The sequence below is a fragment of the Hylobates moloch genome, unplaced genomic scaffold (assembly GCF_009828535.3).
Source record: "Hylobates moloch isolate HMO894 unplaced genomic scaffold, HMol_V3 SCAFFOLD_7, whole genome shotgun sequence".
Lineage (NCBI taxonomy): Eukaryota > Metazoa > Chordata > Mammalia > Primates > Hylobatidae > Hylobates > Hylobates moloch.
In genome coordinates, this window is record NW_026652282.1 from 1,438,981 (window position 1) to 1,445,674 (window position 6,694).

At 39.7% G+C, this 6,694-nt stretch overlaps 1 long non-coding RNA gene across 1 annotated transcript in view; it reads right to left on the reverse strand.

The window, feature by feature from the left end:
* Positions 1-1,011: 1,011 nt before the first annotated feature.
* LOC116810989 (uncharacterized) overlaps positions 1,012-6,694 on the reverse strand; it is a 6,472-nt gene continuing 789 nt past the window's right edge. Inside the window, exons 2-3 of the long non-coding RNA XR_004370433.1 lie at positions 4,045-4,173; positions 1,012-2,007 (exon numbers count right to left, since the gene is read on the reverse strand). This is a non-coding gene — a long non-coding RNA (uncharacterized LOC116810989). The remainder of the gene's footprint in view (positions 2,008-4,044; positions 4,174-6,694) is intronic.

Sequence of the window (6,694 nt, forward strand, 5' to 3'; positions counted from 1 at the left end):
TTATATCATTATTGTGCCTTTGTGTCCTCATAGCTTAGCTCCCACTATAAGTGAGAACATATGATATTTGGCTTTTCATTCGTGAGTTACTTCATTTAGAATAATGGCCTCCAACTCCATCCAAATTGCTGGAAAGGCCATTATTTTGTTCCTCTTTATAGATGAGTAGTATTCCATGGTGTATATATACCACATTTTCTTTTTTTTTTTTTTTTTGAGACGGAGTCTCGCTCTCTGTCGCCCAGGCTGGAGTGCAGTGGCGCGATCTCGGCTCACTGCAAGCTCCGCCTCCCGGGTTCATGCCATTCTCCTGCCTCAGCCTCTCCGAGTAGCTGGGACTACAGGCGCCCGCCACCACGCCCGGCTAATTTTTTGTATTTTTAGTAGAGACGGGGTTTCACCGTGGTCTCGATCTCCTGACCTCGTGATCCGCCCGCCTCGGCCTCCCAAAGTGCTGGGATTACAAGCGTGAGCCACCGCGCCCGGCCGTACCACATTTTCTTCATCCACTCCTTGATTGATGGGCATTTAGGTTGGTTCCATATTTTTGGAATTGTGAACTGTGCTGCTATAAACATGCATGCGCATGTGTCTTTTTGATATAATGACTTTTTTCCTTTGGGTAGTCACACAGGAGTGGGATTCTTGTATTGATTGGTAGGTCTACTTTTAGTTCTTTAAGGAATCTCCTTACTAAAAACTGTAAAATGATTCAAATGGCAATCAAATATGACTTCTATCATTTAAGTCAGGCTGAGATAAGCTATGATGGGTTTTTCTTCATCTTGAATGAATGTGGGTATACTTTTTCTAATAGTTTGACATTTTTAGTCATGTTTCAGTAAAAGCTTATGAATCCTGGTTTGTTTTCATCAACGCATTGAATTCCCTGCCTTTGCAGCTGTGAAGACAAAGGCTAGAGGATAATTCAGTAGAATGTTGGATAAATGGTTGAACTAGGAGACAGAAACATAGATGAAATGATCATTAACCTTCCAATACCAGAAAGAATCTGTTTTTCTAAGTATTATATCTATATTTTTATTGAAACAGATTACAAATATGGTTCAACAGTTCAAGGACATGATTTTTCCAAACTAGATCAGTAAATTTTTTGAAAATTTAGAATAAAAAATGATATGAATAAAGTTGGGGAAAGGATTTGGAGGTTTATAAATGGCTGGATATTAATCTTTCACTTAAAATATTCAAGTCTGGAGAACATTCCTTGTGGTTATAATTAGTAGAGTCAAATTTTTCTTTTAAAAAATAGAAGAGCCTTAATTTTCTCAACTTTTTTTTTTTTTTTTAGCATTTTATGCAATGAGATACTTTCCACACCAGATGTTTCCCTGGCTCTGTTTTTATTTGATTTCCATCACCTATGCTTCCTTGAAAGCACCAGAGGCTCACAAGCTGGCAATACTCCATCATGAACTAAAATTTGGTCTTGTGCCTATGCTACCTCAATCCTGACATCTCACTCAAAGGACAGTGCCTAGTCCAAGGTTTCTGAACTCAGCCAAAATATGTATTTATAAAGAATTGAAAATGTTCCAGCAACTCAGCTCAGAACAGTTGATTTGGAAAATATATTCATGGAGAAAAACTACAAAAAGCTCCCTGAAATGGTATTGGTCTTACTAGACTAAATTCTAATACAGCCACAGTCTTTCACATCATTTGGGGCAGGGGAGGTCAATGTTGTATAAAAATATTGTCACTCTAGTCCATTAAAATAGTTCCATAAAGATATTCCAATAAGTTTTAAAACTGTACATTTCATGACCTCTACTAAGGCCATGGAAACCTTGAACTGTATAGCAGGTGTAAATTTTGCCCTTCAATGTCAGGCATAAGCAATGGAGTGTTGTTTTAATGTTCTTGGTCATACTTTGCTATGAATTTAAAGAAATTTGCCTAAAAGGGGGAACGTCTACATTCAGCCACAGATGTTGACAAAGTGAGCCTGAGAAGGAGAAGGTTTCAACAACTTTGTCCCCATTCCTGCAAAGTGAAGAAGAGAGAGGATGTAGGTTAAATGTAATGGTATGATCTAAATCAAGCTTATTCAAACCGCAGCCCATGGGCTGCATGTGGCCCAGGACAGCTTTGAATGCGGCCCAACACAAATTCATAAACTTTCTTAAAACATTGTGAGACTTTTTTGTATTTGTTTTTAGATCATCAGCCATCTTTAGTGTTAGTGTATTTTATGTGTGGCCCAAGACAATGCCTCTTCTCCCAGTGTTGTTTAGGAAGCCAAAAGATTGGACACTCTGGGTCTAAATGTTTATTTTCCTCTAAAATGCCTATGTTGAAATCTAATCCCAAGGTGATGGAATTAGGATGTGAGGTATTTGGGAGGGTGGTTAGGTCATGAGGGTGGGGCCTCATGAATGGGATCAGTGCCCTTATAAAGGGACCCCAGAGAGTTCCCTTAACCCTTCCACCATGCGAGGGCACAGCAAGAAGGCGCCGTCTATGAACCAGGAAGCAGGTCCTCACCAGACATCGAATCTGCCATGCCTTGATTTGGACTCAGCCTCATAAACCGTGATCAATCAGTGTCTGCTGGTTATAAGTCACACAGTCTGTGGTTTCGTGCTGTAGCAGCCCGAATGGACTAACACCTGTAATCGTGCTCCCTGCAAGTAGAACCAGAAATACATCTCTATTCTGACTTATTAGGCCTGTGTCTATGTACTATGTCTTGATAACCAGACCCACAGTTTTGTAAGTCAACATCCAAGCACAGAAATGGTATCTGTTTCAGTGCCAATCATATGATGACAGGAGGTAGACGTGTAAGAATCAAGCCAGCTGCAGTTCCATCAGAGTTAAAGGACTTTATAATATAACATACTTTTGTAATTTTCTTCTCTGAATTGAATTTTATCAAAAATATGTTGCATTACCTCAGACATTTCAGGATCAAACTTTCTACAAAAGGATATTTATTTAAAGCAAATAAAAATCCTTGTGAAATATAAAACCCAAGAGGACCGTGCATAAATCATAAATCAGTTCATCAGAGAGAAATACTCAAGTGTTGTGTGTTTTGTGTTTTAATGAGAATCCCTCTCTCATCTACTGGCTTGTGCTCTTAAATAGGAAAATAAAATCTTACACTTTTAAAATAATATGGAATAACCACTCCATGCATAGAAATTGTTCTCAAATTTCACTTTAATTAAAAGGAAAATACTGATGTTAAACTTTAAAATAATTTGAACACTTCTTTTGATGATCTGCTGAATATATCACTCATCATAAGCACCTTTGTACTGATTTTCAAAATTTATTGTACTGTGTTAATTTCATGGAGGCTGTAAGTATTTGGTACAGTGCAAAGATATTTAATGGTTCTTATGGATACTCCTAATGTCAGGTAAAAATCAGGAAGCACCTACACACATACACACGTGCACACACACACACACACACACGTTGACATTTTTTCATTCCCTGAGAGATCATAGAGTCTAGATTTAATGTTGGAAAATGAAATTCTCCTTCAACATTCGGTCTAATTCATATTCTGTCATTTATGAGGGATAATTACTGCCAGGGAATTGTCACCACGGTGTCTTAACTACATCATTCCGTGAGTGCTATGTGCTCAGATGTTTCAAGAAAGCCCATAAAATCACCACTGACTTCAAGTTTGAGATGCCTTCAGATATCCAGTGAGACCTGATAGTGTTTAACCTTTCAGAAAAGCCATGTATGGAGACTAGGGAAACTCTGGCTTGATGACAGTAGCTCAAGGGCAGCTATTATGAGTGATAGTCGAACACAGAGGAAAAAATGAGCCATCAGAGGGATCGCAAGAAGAGTTAGAATGGAAGATGAAGATCCGTGGGACATAAAATAGGTGACACCATTTAAAAAGTCAGAAAAACCCTGTGTAGTGGCTTATGTCTGGGAGGGCAAGGTTGGAGGATCTCTTGAGGCAAGGAATTTAAGACCAGCCTCGGCAACATAGTGAGACCCTGTTGATACAAGACATTTAAAAAATTATCTGGGTGTGGTGGTGCACACCTGCAGTCCCAGCTACTCAGGAGGTTGAAGTGGAAGGATTGCTTTAGCCAAGCCCAGGAGGTTGAGGCTGCACTTTGCTATGATGGTGCCAATGCACTCTGGCCTGGGCAACAGAGTAAGATTCCATTTCTAAAAAAAAAAAAAAAGTCAGAAGAGGAGTCAGAACTATCCCAGCAACACGAGAACGTCCTATCTCTTAAAAATAGGAAGTGAGCAAAGAAGAGGGTTAAACCACAAAAAACATTGTGTAAATACATGCTGAATACAGGGTATGGCATATTAATTACAGTGAATTGGACCCATAGATAAAGTGTGCACAGACATTCTTCCCTGATGCCACCACGGTGTCTATCACAGCATGAAGTCCTAACTCCTAACAAGAAGGCGTGTGTGATTCATGAGAGAAATCAAGGATAAAGACAGGTTGTAGAAAAAAAGGTGAAGGATGAGTGAATGTAGCACGTGATTCAGGTGGATTTAAGAAATTCGTTGGCCGGGCACGGTGGCTCACACCTGTAATTGCAGCACTTTGGGAGGCTGAGGTGGGCGGATCACGAGGTCAGGACTTCGAGACCAGCCTGGCCAACATGGCAAAACCCCGTCTCTACTAAAAGTACAAAAATTAGCCAGGTGTGGTGGCAGGCACCTGTAATCCCAGCTACTCAGGAGGCTGAGGCAGGAGAATCAAGCGCTTGAGCCCAGGAGGCGGAGGTTGCAGTGAGCCGAGATCACACCACTGCACTCCAGCCTGGGTGACAAAGAGCGAGACTCTGTCTCAAAAAAAAAAAAAAAAAAGAAATTTGTTGTGGCTGTTATTGCATTTTTGTATTTTGAGTTGTTAGGACTGTTGATTCTCTTTGTAAATTGAAGATATTACTTAGGGATATTTATACATAGAGGAGACGAACAGAAACAAAGGTCCAGCACAGTGTCTATCGCAGCATTAATTCCTACTTCCTAACAAGGAGACCTGTACTATTCAGGAGAGAAGTCAAGGATAAAGACAGGTTGTGGAAAAAAAGGTGAAGGATGACTGAACGCAGCACGTGATTCAGGTGGATTTGAGAAATTTGTTGTTGCTGTCAGTGTATTTTGAGTTGTCAGGACTATTGATTCTGTTTGTAAAGGGAAGATATTACTTGGGGATACTTACACATAAAAGAGAAGAACAGAAACAAATGATGGAATAAGGATGAAAACAGAAAGAATGCAGGGAGTCAAAAACCGTGCCAAGGGAACAGAAAGCCTAATTTCATCCAACAGCTTTTCTTTTTGAAACAGAGTGTCACTGTAGCCCAGGCTGGAGTGCAGTGGGGCGATCTCGGCTCACTGCAACCTCTGCCTCCCAAACTCAATCGATTCTCTGCCTCAGCCACCTGAGTAGCTGGGATTACAAGCGCATGCCACGATGCCCGCATAATTTTTGTATTTTTAGTAGAGGCAGGATTTTGTTGTGTTGGCCAGGCTGGTCTTGAACTCCTGGCCTCAAGTGATTCACCCACCTCGGCCTCCCAAAGTGCTGGACTTACAGGCATGAGCCACCACGCCTGGCCTCACCCAACAGCTTTTATCAAATAATGTGTAGTAGAGTTTATTCTTTCCTTTTACTCTGGCGTCAAATGAAAATTTTTTAGTTTTTGTTTTTTTCCCAAGATAGAGTCTCTCTCTGTCGCCCAAGCTAGAGTTCAGTGGAATGAACATAGCTCACTGCTGCCTCAACTTCCTGGGGCTCAGGTGATCCTCCCACCTCAGCCTCCTGAGTACCTGGGACTACAGGTGCATGCCACCATACTGGGCTAATTTTTCCTTTTTAGTAGAAATAGGGTCTCACTATATTGCCCAGGCTGGTCTCAAACTCCTGGGCTCAAGAGATCCTCACGCCTGGGCCTCCCAAGGTGCTGGAATCACAGGCATAAGCCACCACATCCAGGTGAAATTCTTGAATGTCGTGACAGCAACATTGGATTCTCACTCTCAGCCTTTGCCAAATGACCCCATGTGTAGGATAGGGAGGCTGTGTCCAACTACTTGATTGAAATACAAGTAACTTAAGAGGATTTTGTTAATTTAATTGATAAGACTCTTTGGAATTTCAGTTCTCTAAATCAATGCAGAAATGCAAATTACGTTGTAGAAAATTATCTGCCATTATGCTAAATCATATAGCATTATATTTATGACCAGAGTTTTCTGTAAGGATCAACAGTAATCATGTTTACTTAATCCTTCATTCTGAGCAGGAAGTTTCCTACAATTTAAGTTTATGTGGGCAAAGAAAACATTTGCTGGTGGATTAAAAGAATCTGTCAGTTTAATGTATAGGGGACGTTATAATTGAGACCAAAATATTAAGGAGCATATATATGTTAGCTGAACCTCTTATATGATACTATATGTCAGTAACAGAGTTTATTTTATGGAGAAATAATTCATCAGAAAATATCTTGTTTTATAAACTAAGGTTCATTTATTATTTTAAAAGGTAAATTAAAATGATTAAATTTTGGTGAGAATGACCAAAGATATAAAATAAGTGAAATGATATAGCACAAATAAAAAATTGATAATTTCATTGATGTCTACCTATAAAAATGGGTGTACTATGTATCCCTATTCATATAAATTAAGTTGTTTTTTGTTGGGGTTTTCT